The sequence below is a fragment of the Lemur catta genome, chromosome 9 (genome assembly GCF_020740605.2).
Source record: "Lemur catta isolate mLemCat1 chromosome 9, mLemCat1.pri, whole genome shotgun sequence".
NCBI classification, from domain to species: Eukaryota; Metazoa; Chordata; class Mammalia; order Primates; family Lemuridae; genus Lemur; species Lemur catta.
In genome coordinates this window covers 35,581,842-35,603,554 of record NC_059136.1, presented here as the reverse complement: position 1 = coordinate 35,603,554, position 21,713 = coordinate 35,581,842, and the positions used below count along the sequence as shown (strand labels likewise).

General features: G+C 46.1%; 1 long non-coding RNA gene across 8 annotated transcripts in view; it reads left to right on the top strand.

Annotated features, from left to right (window-relative positions):
* Nucleotides 1-21,713, top strand: part of LOC123644337 — a 156,137-nt gene that overhangs the window by 84,775 nt on the left and 49,649 nt on the right. For 5 of the 8 annotated variants that reach the window (XR_006737113.1, XR_006737111.1, XR_006737116.1 and 2 more), the window contains 2 exons: nucleotides 13,475-13,720; nucleotides 19,705-19,961. This is a non-coding gene — a long non-coding RNA (uncharacterized LOC123644337). Of the gene's footprint in view, nucleotides 1-13,474; nucleotides 13,721-16,039; nucleotides 16,066-19,704; nucleotides 19,962-21,713 lie in introns of those variants that run through there. The other 3 variants (XR_006737115.1, XR_006737112.1, XR_006737114.1) reach the window with 2 other exon arrangements.

Below are 21,713 nucleotides of genomic sequence, written 5' to 3'. Positions count from 1 at the left end.
TCTCTACGTGAACTATTTGGAATTTTTCTTCATGAGAAATTTGTCTCCTCTCTCCTGTCTATTTAGATCAGTATGGACTCACAGATGTTTAGTTTAAAATTTATTATTTATTGGGGTTATACTCTAGTATGACTTAATTTTGTTGCTGAAAGTTTTCTAGCTTTGGCTATTGAGAGATCTTTCAGTTAGTTTCTGTGTCCCTTTGACATACTTCCTCGTGGGTGTTTTTGTTTTTTTTTTCCTTTCTTTTTTTCTTTCTTTCTTTCTTTTTTTTTTCTAGCACATCCATTACTTTCTGGCACAACAAAATGCTCTGGGCTTATCTTGCATATTTCCAGCCCCCTTCCTGGGATCAACCATTTCTCCAAGGAGCCCTGGTTGTTTACTGGAGAATGATGTTAGAAACCAAGACCTAGGTGCTAGAAGAGCTCATTGCTACTGGGCTGTCATTTCCTCTAGACCTTCTCAACTGACAGAACAATGAAATGTATGTGTGCACACTACCCCGTGTGCGTGCACATATGTATAAATATTTGCATAGGTATCCTTCTTATCTATAGTAAGCTAACTATGAGTTCATACTGATTTCCATATTCCACACTCTTTTCAACAGACTTGGTTTTTTGGCCCACATTGGTTGGCAAGGGAAGGTAAGGAATGGAGAGGTCAGAAAATCCACGTGGGGCAGAGGGCCGTGAGCTGAGCACACTGGACTTTTCCCTGTGGACATGTGGCCTTGTTGAACACAAGTCAAGATGAGTCAGTCACCTTTAGACAGAGACTCTGCACGTGTACTGCCCAGAATGTTTGCAGACCAGGACACCATGTTACACTCACAGGCCATTGCGCGTGACCCTCCCCTGCGCACCATGCACCCTTGCCAGCCTCTTGACCTTGCTGTCTTCTGCTGCCCTCCCCTCCTGTGCCACTCCCACTCCATGCAACCTCTCGCAACACCCACTGCTTCTAGAGCCTCTGGGCTAGCCCTGTGAGAAACCCTCCTGTCTTCCTGAGACCTGTGGCACACAGAATGGGAATGAAGAAGTTGACATACAATGTAGAACCCCCTACCTGGCTTCCTTCTCAGCCGGGGCTCTCAAACTCAATTGTCTACAGGGCTAGGCAGGCGATAGAAATCAGTGTTGTGGGCCTGTGGCAGGAGGGCATAGGGGGCATCTCGGGGCACCAGGGCTGATGAGGACCCGGGAGACCTGGTGTGATGTGCTGGCCTGGCTGCAGGCCCAGAGTCCGTGCCTGACCAGTTAGATGTTTGGAAATGTTTTGAGTATCGTCCTCGTGCATGACCAGTATAAAGGGGGCAGTGGTTAGTCTGTGGCCACTGATTGTGGCCCTGAAGGACGACAGATCAGGGTGGCCAGACCTGGTTGTTGAAAGGGAAACTGGAAGCTGGGGAAGGCAGAGGGCATGGGGTACGGCTCCCTCTTATTTGCCTCCTGTCCCTGACAGTGTCACCATGTAGCAATATTTCTTCACCCTGGCAGGGGCACTTTGGCCTAGTAGCAATAATTGCTTCTAGTTTAAGTGTTGTTTTGTCCCACAGTCCCGGAAGCAGCTTCGCTGTGCTACTCTCAGGGATGACAGCCCCAGCCTGGGACTCCACAGGGCCCTCTGGAGTTCTCAATTCTGTTAATCCCACCCCACGTCCCATCCCTTAAAGGGTGTACCTGCTTTATGCAGCTCCTACTTCTTTCGTACCTCAGTGTCCCCCCTGTGCCTCTTTAGTTTTTAATACGTGATGCATCCTTTATCCGAAATCCTGCCTGTTAAAACAACCGGTATGTTTGGTCTTCTGTTGAACCCTGATGGATACGCAGTATGTATTTCTGTATTTCCTACCCTTGCCTCCTTTACTCAGTTGAGCTTGAAGCAGGTTTCCAAGCTGTTGCTCTGAGGCCCCGGAAAGCTGCTGCCCCTGCCGCCTCTGCTGCCCCCGCTGCCCACCTGCAGCTCCATGCTGTCTGCCCACAGCCGTGACTGCTCCTGGGGGACCCACCAGTAGCCTGTTTCCATAGCCTGCTGTGCACAGAGGTGATGCTTTGGGTTTTCCACGGTGAACAACGGTCCCCAGGGTGGGCAGGGCTCCTGAGTGTCTGCAGGGGCGTGTGACTGTGTGGGGTGGAAGCAGCCTTGTCAAAATAAACCAGGGGCAGTGCCGATGGGGGAAGTGAGGCTGGCTGAGGGGAAACCTGGGCTGGGTGCTTCTTGGGGGGTTTCCTCTGTGACGGTGCTCTGCTGATCAAGGGCCCCCAGAAGGCCAAGGCTGATATGCTTCCTGTGACCCTTTGAGACTCGCCCACAGCCCCCACCAGACCCGAGAATCTCAGGGAGCATGGAAGATTTGCCCAAGGAGCAAATACAACCCTCACTCCATGACGGCTCCCCCCCCCCCAACTTTGTTCCTGTCTTAGTCCACACAGGCAGCTGTAACAAAATACCGTACACTGGGAGGCTTAGGAAAAACAGAACTGTATTTCTCAGTGAGAATGATTTTATTTAATTCCAGATGGTCATATTTTTACCTTTAAATGGAAAGTTGATATTAAAATGCAGTAAGCATTTTGACTGTTAATCTACCTCATCCTGTGAAATATTCTAGAGCAGATTAGACTTAGATCTTGTCCAGGAGTTAACTATTTGGGAAAAGGAAGTAGCCTTTTCTGATGCGAATGAAAAGACTTGAATTTTAATTGTTGCCCTGCTACTAAATCCTTATGTGATTTTGGACATTCCCTTTAATATCTCAGAGAACTAGGTGAGATAAAAAATATTGAAATCTTTCCTACGGAAAGTTGGTTTGGGACAGTATTACTGCATCTTTAAAATAAACGTAGAATGACTTGGAGGGAAAAATAAAAAGAAATTTATTTCTTACAGTTCTGGAGGCTGGGAAGTCCAAGGTCATCACTGGGCAGATTCAGCGTCTGGTGGGGGCGGCTTCCTGGTTCCTAGACGGCATCTTGGCACTGTGCCCTCGCATGGGGGAAAGCAGGGGAGCGCTCTGTGGTCTCCTTTGTCAGGATATTGGTCCCATTCACAAAGGCTCCACCTTCGTGACCTGATCACATCCTGAAGGTCCCACCTCCACATCCCATCACCTTGAGGGCTAGAATTCCAACATATGGATTTGGGGGACACCCATTCAGACCATAGCAGCTCCCCACTGCAATGCTGCTCACCTGAGCTCACCTTCCTGACCAGGCTCCTCAACAATCCTTTTGTCCCTCTAATGCCGAAACTTCATGTTTCTCAGGGTGAAATCTGATTTATTTTAAATCATGACATTCCTCAGGAATTCTCATTGACCGTGGTCATTACGATAATCACCTGTAGCTGAGGCTGGCTTTTGTGCATTTGTTACATTTTCCTCACATCACTGTATATTCTTTTTTTATTCAGTGGGGTGTGCAGATTTATTGGGGTGTCTACTAGTTTCCTAGAGCTGCTGTACCAAAGCTCCAACCACTAGGTTGCTCAAAACAAATTTATTCTCTCATCATTGTGGAGGCTAGAAGTCTGGAATTGAGGTGGTGTTAGGACTGTGTTCCCTCTGAAGACTCTTAGAAGAATTTTCTTTTCTCTCTCCTAGCTTTGGTGGTTGCTGGCAAGCCTTGGCATTCGTTGGCTTGAGGTTGCATCATTCCAGCCTCTTCCTCCATCCTCATGTGTCCTTTGTCTTATATCCAAATTTCCCTCTTCTTAAAATTAAGCCCTCTCTAATCCAGCATGACCTCATCATAACTTGATTACATCTACAAAGACTTTATTTCCAAATAAGATCACATTCACAGGTATGGGAGTTAGAACTTTAACAAACCTTTCTGAGGGACACAGTTCAACCGACAACAGAGTAAAGAAGAAAATGTTACAACTTCTATTTTTGTTTATTTCTTTCTTATTTCCCTTTGTTTTTGGGTATTTTATGATAATGATATGGGCATTCATATGAGTAAATTATAAGCAAGTACTTATACACATTTGGGGAGCTATGCCTAAACATGAATTATGAAGACATACTCACAACACAAAATAATCAGGCCACTGGTGTGAGTTACAGAGGGGCCCTGTCTTAGTCTGCTTTCTGGGAGACATAAACAATAGACTTTGTTTTCTAACAGTTTTAGAGGCTGGGAAGTCCAAGGTCGAGGTGCTGGCTGGTTCAGGTCCTGGTGCGGGCTCTGTTCTCAGCTTGCAGACGGCTGCCTTCTCCTGTGTCCTCTCGGGGTTGGGGGTGTGGCAGGGGGAGGTGGAACTCCCTGGTGTTTCTTCTTATAAGAACATGTATCCTTTCAGATTAGGATTTCACCCTTATGACCTCATTTAACCTTACTAACCTCCATAAAGGCCCCAGTCTCCAATACAGTCACATAGGGCTGCAACACATGAATTGGGGTGGTAACACATTTCAGTCCACGGCAGGCCCCGTCTTCTAACTTTTGTTCTACAGTAAGATACCCTTGCTTCTTTTGAATTACAATGAAAATTAGTTTGTAAAGTGAGTCTGTGCATTCCGACCAGCTTCTGTATAGTAGGTGATCCAGAACCATGAATTCATTGTGTTTATGGGGTGGAGGAGAAAGGAGGGCCTTGGTCGAGGTGTCAGCGCTTCTTTACCTTTCTCTGCCTTCGTTCATCCCAGAGGTGTGATGAGCATGCTTTGTTTTGTTCCTCACTGCCCGGAGTACAGTTAGCATTAAGCAGGGTCTTGTAAGTGTGAATCTGGGAGTGGGAGTCCTGAGCCAACCCCTGACGGGTAGCCTGGTAGCCAGGCCTTGGGCAAAATCTCGGTTTGCCCTTTCACAAAATGGAGCTAAGGTGCTACCTGCCTCATCAGGCGGCTGTGGAGACGACATGAGATAAGGTATGTGGACCCTTATAGGGTACCATGGTCCTGCTAAGAAAGAGAGGCCCAGGCCAGGAGGCAGCCTATTCTCCGGTCACCTTGAAGTAGCCTTCCAAATATCTAACACCTCTCGCACTCTCCAGCTGTGCAGCCCTGACAAAGTGGCCTAGTTACTTCCCCTCTCTGATTTTCCATTCATTGTTACCTATAAAGATAATAATGTCTTTCTGCAAGTTGTTGTGAAATCCACATAAAATGATATGAAACTAGTTGTACAGTACCACACAAAGGTTGATATTTATTATTAATAAGTTTGATCGGGAAACCTCGCTACTACCTTTGTATTGTTTTAGACTTTTAAGGAGCTATGATTGAAGGCTGGAGACTGGGCCAGGCGGGGCGAGTGCAAGCTCGTGAGTCATTCCTAAATAGCGAACCTTCCCAAGAGCATCCAACAGATATGTTAGAGTCCTGTCGTCTTTCCCGGTTGTCTTCTGTACATGTGCGTGCTGTCGCCTGCAGCTTCTTCCAGAGCCCTGACTTCATTAAACCTCAGGACGTCCCTCTGTGTCCAGATACATCGAGAGCTCCCAGTCCACCTGGCTCTCGCTGGACTCACTGCACCTGTCCAGGTGCTGACGCAGCCACTTCTGGCTTGCTTTGCCCCAGCTTTTGGCATCCCGGCAGGTTGCAGTGCTTGAGTGCTGGCGAGGGAAGTGGATGCTTGCACACACTGCTGCTGGTGGGGAGCTGGTGTTGAAGTGGACCAACCTCTCCAGAGGGAGGTTTGGCAGGACTTCTCCAAGTTTGGAATGCGTGCATCCTTTGGCCCAGCAATCTCGCTTCCAGTAGGCTGTCCTCTAGAAATAGTGAGGGGAGTTTCCAAAGCTATTCCTTCTACAGCATTGATAATGTAGCCCAACCCTGAGCACAGCCTCACTGGTCAACAGGAATGCTCGGCAGTCAGTGAAAAGAACGCGATGTTGTGTCCTCAGTGCATCAGGTCAGGAGGTGCACCGTGTTGGCGTGTCCATTGGCGATGGTGTATATTTCCATTCCTTGATTAAGGTGATGTCCGCCAGGCTTCTCTACTTTAAAGTTTCTGTTTTCCTGTTTGTAATTAATAAGTATCTTGTGGGAAGATACTTTAGAACTATATAAATGTTTTATGTCTCATACTTTCACCAAACTAATTTTAGCACTCACTGATAATTCTTGCCTGAAACAGTTATTATGATATTTGTCGGTGACTTTCTATTTCTGTCATTACTTCTACATGTAGCAATTAACATTCTACCATAAGGAAGACCTTTCTTTTCCATTTTAAAAAAATACAATTGTTTTTATCAGTCTGGACTTATGGATTCTTAGTGTATTGGTTATCATCCATGACTATAATAGACTTTTTGCTCAGATTTTCTTAGATTTGGCCATTGGATGTCCTTCAAGTTGAGTTTTATGTCTTTCTGACATTTCCCCATCATTTTTTGAGACATTCTCAGCTCATTGTGTGCTTTGCCTGCCCTGGAATTAGCCAAAGTTTCTATGGTGTTCTTGCCAGAAGTACATGGCCTGAATTTAATCAGGAAGAAATATCAGACAGACACAAGTTGAATGATATTCTACCATATAACTGCTCGATTCTCTTCAAAAGGGAAAGACAAAGAATGAGACACGATTGCAGATTAAAAAAGAGACTGAGGGATGTGGCAACTATGTGCGATGTGTGACCTCGGATAGGATTCTGGGTTAGAAAAAGATGTTAATGGTGAAATTTGAATATTTTTCAGATTAAGCAGTAGTATCATACTAAAGGTAATTTCCTGATACAAGTTGATAACTGTACTGTGGTTATGTAAGATGTTAATATTGAGAAGTCGCAAGGCTATACGGGAATTCTCTGTATTTTTTAAACTCTTATTTTGTAAGTATAAAATTATTTCAAAATAAAACCCAAAAACAATTATAAAATACAAACCATGAAATAGATTTACATGTACCAGCATGGATTGGTGTCCATAATCAATCAACTGAAAAGGACAAGTTGTAGTACCATTTGTATAGAATCAGCCCATTTTTGTAACAACGATACTGGGCAATATAGTACCTATTTACATATGTACCTAGTACATATTTATCTACACATGGGAGAAATTCTGAGAAGGGCACTTCCTTCCTGTTAACAGACATTTCTGGGAAATGTGATTGGAAAACGTGAGACAGTGGAGACTTTTACTTTCTGATATTTTTTTTTAAAACAAAGAGCATGTTTTAATGTTATAATAAGAATACAGTAAGAATGTGGGTTGTGTGCATGGGTGTGTTTCTGCATATGTAGGTTTAGGTTTGTTGCCTTCCCATCCAGTTCATTCTCTGTTGCATTTCCCTGCGCAGGTAGTGCTGTGCAGAAAGTCTTGCTCTATGGACACCCACCTGGTTTTCACTCCACTAACCACTCTCCCATGTCTGGTCCTTAACAAAGAATGTTATTTGTGGGCACATACGCAGCCTGCAGTCCATGCTGGTTGACAGTGACACCAGTTGACTCATCTTACCTTTACCTCAGGATGCTGTTAATTGTTCACCCTTGAAAACTTTAGGGAGAATTTTATTCCTAAGTTTGCATCATTTTGGTCTCCCCAGAGGAGTGTAAATTAGAAGTTTGCCAAGTGAAAGTCATCACATTGCTCCTTTAACAAGCAATGCATAGTTCCTTAAGTGGTGCCTGGTATCTCCAAACCCAATTAATTAGTGAACTGTCATCAGTTCCTCCCAGGAATTTTTAATGATCACTAGGCTTGTGTAGTTAATGTAAAATTCTGTTTAGGTAGATTTATTTTTAGGTGTAGTTTTGTTTTCAGGGCAGATGTTCCTTGAGTTAAGAAGGGAGGTGTGCAAACAAAAGTGACATCCCTTGAGTGAGGCCTACTGCGTGCTCTGAGCTGTTATCAATGGTGACTCATGTAGTCTTTGATGACTACCAGGTTACATTCCTCCAGATTACAATGCTACCAGGTAACATTCCTCCAGTTTATCAATGAGGAAACTGATGCACAAAAGTATGCCCCCACAGGCTCTGGCGTGTTCACTGAGTTGGCTCCAGAAAGAACTGTCCCCTTCTCTTGCCAGTCCCTTACTGCTTGTGGGGCTCATTTCTCCAAAATGGGTTCTGCCACTGTGTCTGGCTGTCTGGTCACTGAAACAGTTGTTGCATTCAGTAAAACTTGTTTGCCTAAAACTACTGCCCTGGAAGTGGGAATATGAGACAGGGCATAGGCCAGTCACATGGAGGTTTGATGCAACGTGTGACCTTGGATAGGTCACCTTTTGTAGCTTCTAAATATTAGCTCCATTTCTGTCTTCTGGGATTCCCTGCTTTGCTCTGGCTTGGTGTTTCCATGGACGCATCTTTCAGTAGTGCTTATAGTGGTGGTGATGATAGTAAATATAGAATATATGGGTGTCTTTATTACCACCATTATAAACATTACTGAGAGATGCATCCATGGAGACAGGATGCAGGAACAGGGGCTTCGCTGGCCCCTGTCTCCAGGACCATCAATGCCTTTCCTTAACAATGAGCAAATGGGCCTGTGAGTTCTAGGAAGGCATGTGGCTACCCTTCAGCAAGTACTAACTGGTTACCTGTGATGATAAAGGCAGACTTGGGAGGGGTCTTGGCTTTCACCTGTCATTTTACAAATTGTACACACTTAATCTGACTACCATAGCAGAAAACAAATTAAAGTTCTGTAAAGGCTGTTGTGTTTGCCTGCCAGGTTCACTGTAACTCGGTGCTGGTCCAGAGAAGGTGCTCGGGAAATAACGAATGGATGGTGATTTCATGATTTTGCTTCAGGAGTTTCAACTTCTATAATAAAAGCTAATCAAAGAGCAGGGCAGGGATATGTTTTCTTCACCTCGGCCTGTTTGACGCCATTTGTAAACTCCCTGTGGCTCATTCTCTCTTAAGGAGCAGGACCTCTTAAATGTAGATGGTGACAATCTCTGGACTGTAAGTGTCTTGAGGGCAGGTCATTCAGATCCTCAGCATGTATAACTCATGTTTTGTAGGCATTGCGGGTACTCAGTCAATATCTGAATAAGATTCACTTCTGTTTTGAAAGAGAAGCTTATGGGGGGTTGCTATGAACTGGATTATGTCCCCCGGCCAAATTCATATGTTGAAACCCTAACCCCCATGTGATGGTATTAGGAGATAGGGCCTTTGGGAGAAAATTAGGGTTAGATGAAGTCATGAGAGTGGAGCCCTCATGATAGGATTAGTGTCCTTATAAGAAGAGACATCAGAGAGCTTGCTCTCCCTCCCTCTCTCTGCCCTGTGAAGACTCGGTGAGCAGGCAGCTATCTGCAACCCAAGGAGAGGGTCATCAGAAACTGACCCTGCTGGCACCTTGATCTTGGACTTTCAGTCTCCAGAACTGTGAAAAAATAGATTTTTGTTATTTAAGCCACCCAATCTGTGGTATTCTGTTATGGCTGAGAAATTCAGGGGAACTGGGAGTTAGGAGGTGGGCGTTCATGATGTTGTCTCCAAATAGTGAAAGGCTGGGAGGAAGTCACATACGATTCATGTGTCCCCAAAGATCAGAACCCAAATGGAGAGGTGGAAACAGCAGACAGACAGAAAGCAACCCAATAAAAGGAAAAGGAACCTGATAGAATGAGCTGTCTCTGACAGTGGTCAGGTGCTCATCACTGGAGATACCCACACAGGGACCATATTGGTGCTGAGAGGAGACAGGGCTAGAAGGCTCCAAGCATTGCACTGTGATGTGACCCTGTAAGGTCCCTATAGACCTTGAGATTCTGTGAGCTCATGGTGAATCATTACAAACAGGAACAATTACCTGTCATTTGTAGAGCACATTAAAATTTCTAAAGCACTTTTATAGGTACATTATCTCCTTTGATTTATATCACAACATTAGAGTTGATGCTCTCAATACCAGTTTGCTGAATGAGGGGATGAGGGAAGAGCTACTACTGTCCCTTGGTTGGCAGAAGAGGGATATGTGGGCAGAGTGATTTCTAGATTTTCTAGTAAAGGCCATTCAGAATTGAACCCTGGTCTCTGCTGTACCCTCCAGTCTACTAAACTTCCTCCAAGGTGGTGATGATAACACTTTCTCTGAGGCTGACATTTTTCTGTTTTTTTGTTTTCCATTCTAGTAAATTCTTCAGCATCCATATCCCCTTTAATGTTTACAAATGCCGTTTGAACCAGGGATGATCTTTCTTATTTTGCAAATGAGAAAATTGGGGATTTGAGAGTTGAATGGCTTTTGCAAAGTCTCCAGCTCCCATTGGCCAGAGCATTGGAGTTCCAGGCAGTGGGCATCCTCTCCAAGCAAAGACAAGCCAGTAACCTTGGCCCTGTTGGGGGTGCAAGGAGATTTTGGCCACAGGCAGAGTTGAGGGAGACCCTGTTTCAGGTGGAAGTATAGCTAGTATAGGGAAGCAACAATCAAACTGTCAGTTCATTATTCTATGCACTCTTACCTGATCCTGAGCAATTTCTCAGCTGCTCCTTCTGCCAGCTTCTCTCCTCTGTACCTGGTAAATATGCCATCCCAGAGTTCTCAGCCCTGACTGCCTACCATAGTTGCCTAGAGGCCTACACAAAATACCAGTGCCCACCTCACTACCACCCCACTCCAGAGATTAAGATTTAATTCATCTAGGGAGGGGAAGGGATTTGGGCATCGGTATTTTTTAAAAAAATATTTTTAGATAGTCTAGAATCACTGAATTGGTGTTGGTGTGGGCAGATTTGTGCATTCAGGTTCACGGGTTATTGCCATGAGGCATGAAGGCTAGGGGCTGCTGCGTTCCCAGGGTTTGCCCAGTGCTGTTTGGGTTGCTTCTGATTTTGCAGAAATGACTTTGTTTCTCCTTTCCTCCAACTGTCCTGATGTGAGGTCATGGTCTAGTGGGACGCCACGTGAATTTACACCACAACTTTTGTCTTTACTCTCTCTGTGACCTCAGACAGGCCACCTTCACTTCTCTGTGCCTGTTTCCATTTCCTCCTTCATAAAATGGAGACAATAACACTAGTTTCCTTATAAGGCTATTGTGAGCATTAACTCATGAGACTATACCTGGCGAAGAGTTAGGCTTCTAATAGCCGCCCTACCTAATGGTTGTTGCTGTCATTGTGGGAGCTACATAATGTGTGTGTGTGTGTGTGTGTGTGTGTAAATGTATATAAAATATTGATTCTTTTTTTTTCCTGGCAGAGTTAGCCACTTCCTCCTGTACGTAAGCATATCACCACCTTGTATTTCTATTATGGAATTAGAATGTGTTTTTGTGTCCCTAACCTGTTATATTCATTCTGCAAATGTCTATTGAACACTTGCTGGGTGTGGACAAGGGAGATGCAGCCTCTGTCCCTGGGGTAACTTGGGCTTTGAAGAGGATGGACAGAGGAGGTGGCCCCTGTGGTGAAGCAGGGCAGGATGCGGTGGAAAGTGGAACCTTTCATGCCTCACAGCTGGGGAAACTATCCTGACAGAGCTAGTTGTTTCTCCTATGTTATTTCTTTACCTTCACATAGGGCATCTTTGAACTTACTGTAATTACTTACCTATCTCCCCTCAAAGTTAAGATATAATCATTGCCTTCAGTTTAGGAAATGTGTTTGTTCATTTTTGTATTTCTAGTGCAGTTCATTCATTTGACTTGATTCAGTTTAAGCAGCACAGCTTAAGACTCAGTGTTAAATCCCAGTGTGACACAGATGAAAAGTCCTGTATAGAAATCTTCACAGTCCTCTGGAAACTATAGACATACAAATGGGGACAGGTTTGCACCCTCCCAGCTGCTGTGATAGCGGCTGATCCAGTGAGGAATGAGGACCTGAGGGTCAGCAGGCCCTTGAAAAATGTGTATGGGCCCAAAATAAACATATCTTGTGTCTCGCGTGAAGCCCTGCTTTTTCAGGGTGAGGGACTGTGTCTTTTTTTGCATCTGTTCCCTCCCAGGGTTTAGGTCACTGTTCAACACATAGCGGGTGGACGGTGGATACAGAGAGGCTGGACAAGTGACATGGCTTTCCTCTGGAAGTCTGTCCTCATCTCTAAATGGAACCTTAGCCAATATTTTGAAGCTATCCATCAATGCTCGCATTCTAGAATACTGTGATGGGTGCTGAGACAATTCTCCCTCCTTGGAGCTGCCAGAGAAGGTCATTATTTTGTGATGTCCTCAGACTCTCATCATTGCTAGAAGCTGACTAATTATGAGCAGAGAAGTGCGGGCCTTGAAATGCCCCTGTCTGCACATCTGGCCTCACTGTCAAATAAAGTACTTATTTCTGAGAAGCTCTTCTGGCTTCTGTGAAGCCGCCTGGCCATGTCTGGCCGTGGGCGGTGCTGATAATGAGCTGAACAGAGAGCACAGACTGGGGGGAATGTGGGGGCCCAGTGGGTGGAAAGGATGGGCTTTTTAGACCATTTCAAAGTAATGAGACGGCTTAGAGAAAGGTTAGCAATGTCTGCTACCACATTCGTTTTCTCTGTTTCCATTGAAATGGAAGTTCTAGGTGGACTGAACCTGACCAAGAAAAGGAATGTGGACAGAAAAGCTAATGAGAAATGCAACTCGGTTATTTTTGGAATGCTTTGTACTTTCAGGGGATCGTACCCTGAACCTTCTTCATCTAGACTGTATAAGCACCCAAGCACATGTCCACTCAAGACCATTCATATGGTGCTATAATTAATTTATCCCTTCGAGAATGTGTGGTAGACATCTGTCTGTGTTATTAAGGGTAGATCTCCATCATGATGATTACATATCAGCAGCTGGACGTGCTTTTATGGAAAGATCATAGACTTTAGAAACTTTCCAAGAAACTAATGGAAATCAACACCTTACTAACAGTGTATCTTTGTCAAGATGAGGAAACTTTGAGATTCAGTTTCCTCATCTAACAAAGAAAAAAAAATGTGGACTTTTTAGTTAGAGTAACTGTAGATGCCATAAAAATAAACTTCAATATTTTAGTAGCTCAAAAGATGCCTCTCTCTTACTCATATAGTAGTTTAAGAAGGGAGTTCCTGGTCTGTAAGTGGCTTTTCTTCATGCAGTGATTTGCAGACCTAGTTCTCCTCTGTGTTGCCGTTCTGCCATCTCTATGACCTTGATATCCATTTAGCTGACAGAGGGAGCAAGGGACAGGAGAGAAGGCACTCCACTCCTTAAGCACATCTGCCTGGAAGTGGTGCACAATTATTTCACTTCCCAGGAACAAGCTGTAGAAGAGGGATGGTGACTACTCTCTGCCATAAATGCCTTTCTTTAGTGATGTATAAGAATAGGTGAGGTTGGGTTTATGAACATACCCTGGTGTGGTGTTTGCTGTAAACTATGGCCTTTATTATTTGTGGACTATTTGCAGGCACACATGGCCACCCACGACCATTCATTGTGGTTCTGTAATTAATTTATCCCCCTGAGACTATGCAGTGGTTATCTTTTTGTGTTATTAAGGGTAGATCTCCATCATACGTATAACGGCTAATGTTTATCTTCTGTAGCTGGATCATGATTTACATTAATTCATCCCTTGCTGATGTCTTTCAGATTGTCTTTGGTTTTGCTGCCGTTACAAAGGAGACAGCATGAATTCTCCTACAGCCTCACCACAGTGCAAGTTCTGGGAGGGAGACAAAGACATGTCATAGCATCTACTACCCTCAAGACACTCACAACTGAATAAGCTACCCAGGTCACACGGCGTGCTTACCTGGCCAGAAAGTGATGACTTTCCAAATCGGAGCTCCATGCTGTGGGAGTCTGAAGTGCAGAGGGTCTGATGTCCCACTCCAGGTGAGATCGAGTCCCCTGCCTTTCCTGGGTCACCAGCTTCCACATTCTTCTTGGATTTCAGGGCCATGTAGAACGTCAGAGAGGGGCCCTCAGACATCATCTGGCCATTATCATTCCACCTGCTTATAGATGGGGAAACACAGGCTCAGACAGGTTGGATCACTTATGGAATGCTGTGCAGATCCAGCAGACCTCAAAGCCAGGTGTCCCTATCTTGAATTAAATCCTCTTGCCCTTGCATCAGGTCCCAGAGTGCTGTTTTCCCAAACTTTGCCTCTGGGTGTGTCCATGTCAAGAGGACCTTGTCAGTGTGCCCAAGGTCAGTGGAGGATGGGGGAGAGGTGGCCAGGGCAGAACAGATGGGGAGGCTAAAGAGACACCAAAAGTCCTGCTGTCTGCTCCACAAGGCAGTAAGAATTGTGTTGTCTGCGCAGGTACCAGTCAGCTACATCCCTCTTAATTTTTTTTCTTTAACACAAATTAATAGGACCTGGACGCCCACAGCCTCACTGATGTTGGTATCCATCACAGCCTGTCCATGTCAGACAAGAGCCCAGCCTCTGGGGCCCTCACTTCCCCATGTCAGGGTTGATGCCACTTGTGAGTGAGCTGCAGGTCACATTCAACTCCTGTGCTCTCCAGGATTGGGTGGAACACCAGCACTTCTCTCCTTCCTGCACCCTGGGAGTTAGTACCGATCTATAAATAGGTAGATTTGTTTCAGAGATCCTTTTCAGAATCCTACTGTGCATATGCTGCAGCGATGTTGGCTGCAGTGGTATTTATAACTGTGACAGATCAGAACTGGCTTCAATCTCATAGAGTAGGGGAGTGTTTGAAGGCACCGTAGCACATGCACAGAATTCATCCTTCAGTCATTTAAACATTATAATGATACCTAAAAATGGCTACATCATGGGAAAAAGGGATGGGATGCAAATTGCTCGTGATATGATAAGGAAAGAAAAAGATCCTGCAAAAGGTCAGATAAGGTCACCCGCAGATCAGCAGTCCTGTCACTATTAGCCGCTCTGTGCCGGGCACCTGGGCTGGAAGTCAGTGGAGGCTCTTTCAAGGAAATGGGCAGCTGCTGTCTGTGTCTGTCTCCACCACGTGTCTCCTGGAAGCTCCCTTCATTACTTCACATAATTCATCTTTAGCACTATCTGCAATGCCTTTGTGTGTTTGTTGTGCTAAGCAGTCACACAGGGAGTCCTGGAGAAATGCCAGGGGGATAGGTACCAAAATGTTCCAGGTGCAAAAATCTCTGCTCCAGGTGGCCACAACAGAGAACATCGAGGTCAAACAGGGAGTGTCTTCTCAGGGGAGCCTCAGCCCATCTATGACCTAGTGTCCAGCCCCCCCTCCTGGGGAGAAGCCCACGCCCTGACATCTAAGCTCTATGGGCCGGGCTGGGTGTGTTACAGAGCCTTGCAGATGAGAAAGCCTCGTGTCCTCGGGACAGGTGGTTAGTGTTGCTGTCTGGAGTCCCCAAGCTTCCTCCCCCTATGCCCCACCACTTAAAATTCCCTGGATCTGGCAGCAGGAGGGGAAGGGCTGGCCCTGGAGAAGGAGGTTGCTCCTTGACAATCCGATTATGATTTGTAATGATTTCAGCAGATGAGCCCTAAGGGCCATGGCTCAGTCGGCAGCTGATGAAAGCTCTTCCCCAAGGAGCCCTGCCCAGCCTTCCGGGAGGACCTCAGCCCCGTACCTGGCCTGTGCTGCCCAGTTCCCAGTCACATGGTCAGCAGTGCTCGGTTCCTGACTGTAGGGTGGCATTTCCCATCTGCCCGCGGACATCAGAGCTGCCTTGTCTGGACCAGCTGGAGGCAGCCACTGTGCTCAGGATGCGGCTGCTGCCTCCAAGGAAGCAAGCCTTGAATATGGGGCGTTACAGCAGGGTGGGGTTTGCTTTACATTCATTCTTTTTTACATCTGGAAGATAATGGAAAAAATTTAAAATCGCTATAATTGTATCAATTTAAAAAATTAATATGAAGAAGAGAGAGTAACCAACACCAGCTTGAAACCCAGCCCTCCGCTTCTTGAGATAATCTCTATTATAAGTAATTGGTAATTTACAAAAACCTAGTGGTACACTGTTAAAACTCTTGGGGTGGCAGGGCGGGTTGGGGGGGAAGCTCTGAATTGTAGGTGTGTCAATTTCTGTGCTGAAATCCCACCACAGCCGATTTCAGACAACTAGAGGTTTAAAAACCAGTTTGCAAAATTCTTGAATATTTAACAGTTGACTTTTACAAGCCAATACATACTCACAAGTTTTTTGTTGTTGTCTGTTTTCATTTTTCCTTTTGGAGAATCGGAAACCTATTATCGTATTGGTAAGCATACCATTTTTATTTATTGTGTTACTGACATCTTCCCAGACCAGCTCATGCAGGTTCGATTAGCTCCTTTTTCTTGTGTGTCAGGGTTTCCATGAAGGCACACCGTGTTGCCACTGGACCTTTCTTGGAAGGGCAGATCGGCCTGGCAGCAGAGGGGAGGTGACAGCAGCTTGGCACTCAGGGGCTGGCTACTGCAATGCTGTCCACATTTGGCTTTTCCCTGGAGTTGACTCTAGCTTCTGGCCTCTTCTAAATGTGTTCTTCCAATAACCTGTAGCCTAGTCACCTCTGCAGGTGACATTTCCCTTCACTCTGCTCATTTCCAGATTCCATTAGAAAATCTCATTTCTCTCTTGGGAAACCTCTCTCAGTACTCTCCTATTCCCCACACCCCCTCCCTGAGGCTGGGCAATGATTTCTTGGAACCCAGTTCTCCTGCGGGATTTCTCACCACACCTTATTTACTGTGCGACGTCTACCTCTTTGCTATCTAGAAGCAGAGAAGCTCTGGTAGGCAGAATGGTCCCCTAACGATGTCCACACCCCAATCGCTGGTGTTATGCCTATGAATATGTCACTCCACATGGCACAAGGGACTTTGCAGATATAATTAAGGTTCCTAATCAATTGACCCTCAATGAAAAAAGAGTTCTGGATTATCTGGTGGGCCCAATCCTATCACATGGGCCCTTAAAAACAGAGACTTTCTCTAACCGTAATCAGACAGTTGCCGTGAAGGATGCCAAGTGTGAGGAGGAGTCGGTGTGCTGGCTCTGAAATGTGGAGCCCGCATGCAAAGACTGGAGGGAGTTTCTGGTTGCTAAGGGTGGCCCCAGCTGACAGCCAGCAAAGAGGCAGGGACCTCCATCCTAGGGCCACAAGGAACGGAATTCCCAACAACGTGAATAAGCTTAGAAGAGGCCTTCGGATGGGGCCCAGCCAGCCAACGCCTTGAATTCCGCTTTGTGAATGAAACTGGGAGCAGAGAAACCCGCTGAGCCAACCCACATTCTGACCCACAGAACCACGAGATAATTATGTGTGTGTTGTTTTAAACCGCAAAGTTTGTGGTGATTTGTTACAGCAGCTGTAGAAAATTAATACAGGCTCCCAGTGGTTGGGAACGCAGGTTCTGGGCCCCTCTCTTTTGACTTCCAAAGCATGTTTGCCCTTTCCCTGGGGAAACCTCAAGTTCCCAGTGGCTGCTTTCCCGTGTCTCAGCCCTGCTTCCCTGGACCCTCCAGAGTGAACAAGTTCTACATCTTCCAGACACTTCATCTCCCCGTCATCTCCCTGCCCCACCCACCAACAGTCACCACTTGGTAGATTTTACTGCAGAAGCTTGGGCCTCCGCTCCCAATTTCAGACCCCCCTGGGGTGTTACGGTAGCTTCCTTAGGGGCCTCCCCAACTACAAACCCTCCCTCTTCCCAACCGGCCTCCAAACTGCTGCCAGACACCTCTTCCTGGAGTGCAGCTTTGTGTATATCACTCACTCCCCAGATACAGGCACCCCGTGGGTTTCCTGTTCCCACTGAATCTAGCATAAATCCCTCCGTCTAGAATTCACAATCTCTAGTCAGAAAAGGAGCATTGCCCCTCCAGTCTGATTTCCTAGGACTCCCTCTTGTGCATTTGCATTTTCCTGCTGTCCCCTTTATGCCTGAGCTATCCCAACCCCAGTTCTTTGTTCCACCAGTGCTGTGGGGCCCTGCTCACATACCCTCTCATCCCTGCAGCCTTCCTGGTTTCCCCAGATGCACTGCCATTTGCATGCACAAGACCTGTCTCCCCACCAGACTTGCTTCCTGCCCCCAGCGCCTTGCACAGTGCTACATCATGATACCGCCTGTGCTCACTTGCTCATCAAGACACTCCCAGAGTGAAGGAGAAAGGCAACTAGACAGGGAGGGCCTCTCCACCATGTTGGGCACATGCCTACAGTCACTCATTAAAATAGCTCTCAAGTGAGGATGTGATGGGTTGCTTTTGCACTATTTAAAAATGGGTGCCTCTAAGGGCTTGAAAAATCTCAGAAGTATTTATGGCACACTCTTCTAGCAACAGCATTTGTGTTTGTAGGGGCTGCATATAGTGAGTTTGAAGATGGCCCACACATTGGCAAATAATATTTTACTATATTTAAAAGAGTTTTACTATCACAATTTTGCGAATAGCTGACTCATTGAGCACATGTGATCAGCATGAATTAGCTCATTTAATCTGTACAACAATGCTATGAGGTTGGGACTGTTCGTAACTACATTTTATGGATGAGGAAACTGGGGTACAGAGAGGTTAAGTGATTTACCCAAGGTTGCACAGCTATTGAGTAGCACAGCCCAATTTCAAACTCAGGCAGTTTGGCTCTGGAACCAGTGGCCTCAATTCCCCTCTGAGTTCTTTCTACTGCTACCATTTTGGTCTGTATATGAGAGGGAGAAGAACCCTTTGTCCCTGGATGAATGTCATTATCATTAACATTATTGCCATAGTTCACTGTTTGTTACTATTTTTAACACTTCACATGTACACAGGGCTTTAAAGTTTTAAAGGCTTTTCTCTTGATTCTCACACTGGACAGCCACAGGGATGTGCCTTCCCTGCCCTGGAATGTGCCTTAGGAAATAGACCATCTCCTTGGCTCCAAACACCCCCTCTGCTGGGAAGCAACGTATTTCCCATACCCATTCCTAAGCCCACCCCCCACCTTCATTATTTTTAATAATTACACAAAAAGTTATTTTTCCTCCTATAAAGACGGCCATCACATTTTTTTTACTTTCTTTGAATCCCCAAGAGCCTTGACACAAGCCTATGAGTCACATTTGAGAAGAGGCGAAAGCTTGGGCTCTGGGTTAGCCAAGGCTGAAGTTCAGATACAGGACTGGCTCTCAGACTGGCTGTGTGGACCCGGGCAGGTTCCTTCACCTCTCTGAGGCTCCTTCAGCGCCTCCTGAGAAGTGCCAGCAAGTCCGTGGGGACTGAAGGAAGGCACGCTGCTCACCTGGGTGCAGGCAGTAGGCCCGGGGGACAGCTGCCTTCCTCATGGCACCCCGCCAGGATGGCGGCCTGGCAGAAAGGGTGGTACAAGCTGGAGTGAGGAAGTGGGAGGAGAAAATGGGAGGTAACATGACTAAGCCATTTCCCCATTCAAAAGGCATCAGAAAAAATAAGTATTGATCTCAGCAGCTTTGCCCTGAGATACTGGGGCCAGGTATCAAGTTTACAAACTTGACTCTCATCTTTTTAAGGACACTATAGGATAGGCTCTAGTTTCTGGGGGCAGGCAGGACCCTCAAGCAGAATTCATGCTGTCACTTAAGAACCTGGGCTTTGGGGTCAGAATGTCTGCAAATGCATCTGGGCTCCACAGCTTTCTAGCTCTGGGATGTTGGGCGCTTTAACTTCTCTGTGCCTTGTTTTTTACCTAAAAAATGGTAATGAAAGATCTCTGTCTCCCAAAGTTATTGTGAGGCTTAGATGAAATGTACACAGAGCGTAAAAGAGTGCTTGGTGTTTTAAGTATGAAGTATTTGCTAGCTACTGTTATCACAGACCTTTTTCCTTTTTTGCATGTATGCTGTGTATGTGTGCACACATGCACATTCATGTGTGTCTTTTTCCCCACCAGAAAGTGAACACTCTACAGCTCTGGGCATGCACAATCTCTGCAGGACACGCAGTGATTTGACAGCTGCATTCCTTCATCCATTTTGGGGAGATCCGAGGAACCCTTGTACCAGAGTCACCTGGGGGCGAGTATTGAAAATGTCAGCTCCTGGACCCCAGCCCAGAACCACTGAATCAGATGCTGGGTGTCAGCTCTGAGCCCTGCTTGGCCTTTTCTTTCCCATGTCAACCCAGCAGAGCTGCAGACCCGGTATAGAGGTAGGTTACAACATGCTCTCCTTATTCCCAGTAAAACCAGGACATTTTGGGGTGGAGAGAGGGTGGCAGTGGATCAGTTAACATAGAGTCTTTGGTTGACCCTTATCCTGGATTTATGGAGCTTAGAAACACAAGGAAAGTTGCATTCCTTTCTGGGGAACTGCTTAATTCATACTCACTCTCCCAAACAGGACTGCTGGTTGATTGTAGCTATTTAACTCTATGCTATCTGCTTTCATTCTGTATCTGGTACAGGGAGATTTTGTTGGCCAGAGCTCATACTACATCTCCACCTGGGCCAGGTGGGCATTTCCCTACGCCCTCTAAGGCCACCCACTCCTAAGACACACTGAAGAATTCCCTGGCAGGGCCCAAATCTAGTACTGGGCTCACTCTGTTTGTGTTACGAGTTCTTGTTGCCTTTCCTTTGGGCCGATGCTATAATGGCAAAAGCACAGGGCTTGGTATAGTCCAAATAGCCCAATTTCAAATCCTTACTCAGACACCAAGCTCTGTAACTTTATTTATGTAACATAATTATATAGACCCTCCTTCCTTCCATCTATGAAATGAAGTGTTGACGTGATTATAGGAATGACTCCAGCTCTTCACCCATTCTCTGCATCTTATGCTGGACCCGGTTATGTGAGCTGTTAGCAGACATGGTGCAGGCTGGGCTTTGAAAAACTGTTCTCATTTCCACTGTTGAACCTCTCTTATCACCAAGAAAAGGATGTTTTGGGCTAGTCCTCTGGTTCCAGGAGAAGGATGAGAGACAGAGAACATAACCCAGGTGCTCGACTCATCTTAGTTGAGACCAGCCTGGACCAGCTGACAGCCAGCCAACTCCCAGACCTCTGAGTAATTCCAGCCAAGATCATCAAAGCCACCTGCCTGACCACCCAGATTCATGAACACTTAGTGCTTATGCCACTGAACTTTTGTTATTACGCAGCATCATTTTGGTGCTAGATAGAATGGGAATTTGAGTAATAACTATTGGATGACTTGAATTCTGCAAGAACAAGGGTTGGCTAGTACCACATGCATTGCCTGGCACATCATATCCTTGCTGAATGATTGATCTCATAGGGATAAATTAGGTAACCCTCTGCAGACCTGTCTAGCATATCCCCTGTTTACTCAGAATATCTCTAATTGGCTGGGATCACTACCATTCTCCCATTCACCTGGTGACCTGCAAGAGTAGAGATGCCATTTGCTCCATGAAGAGAGAGAGGGAGAGAGAGAGTTGGGGTGGGGGGTGGAGGAGCTTGGTGCTAGTTTTGCATAAAAAGCTTGAAGGGCAAGTAAGTCCCTCTTGATCCACTGAGCATTTTGGGTCCCCAACCCCAGGGCAAGCCTGTTATGTTCCTCAAGGAGAAACAATTTGGCAGAGATTCACTTTGAGAACATACCAGGAGTGAGCTGGAGAAATGGCAGTTCCCATATTTTGGGCACTTGGTCTCCACCAGGTCCTTCTTGCCCATCCTCATTTGACTCTGCAGGAAGGAACCCTCTCCTGATGTTTAAGGGGAAGAAACTCAGCTCAGAGACATCACACGGATGACCAGAGAGCACACAGCTAAGGTGGCAGCATGAGCTCCTAGGTCCAGGGCTACCTGAGAGCCAAGCACAGCCTCTTCTGAGCCCCGTCACTGTCTGCAGGCCGGAGCAGGCGTCCAGCCACAGCCCTCATTTTATCAATGAAGGAATTCCACTCGGTGAGGGCAAACAGCTTGCTCAAGGCTA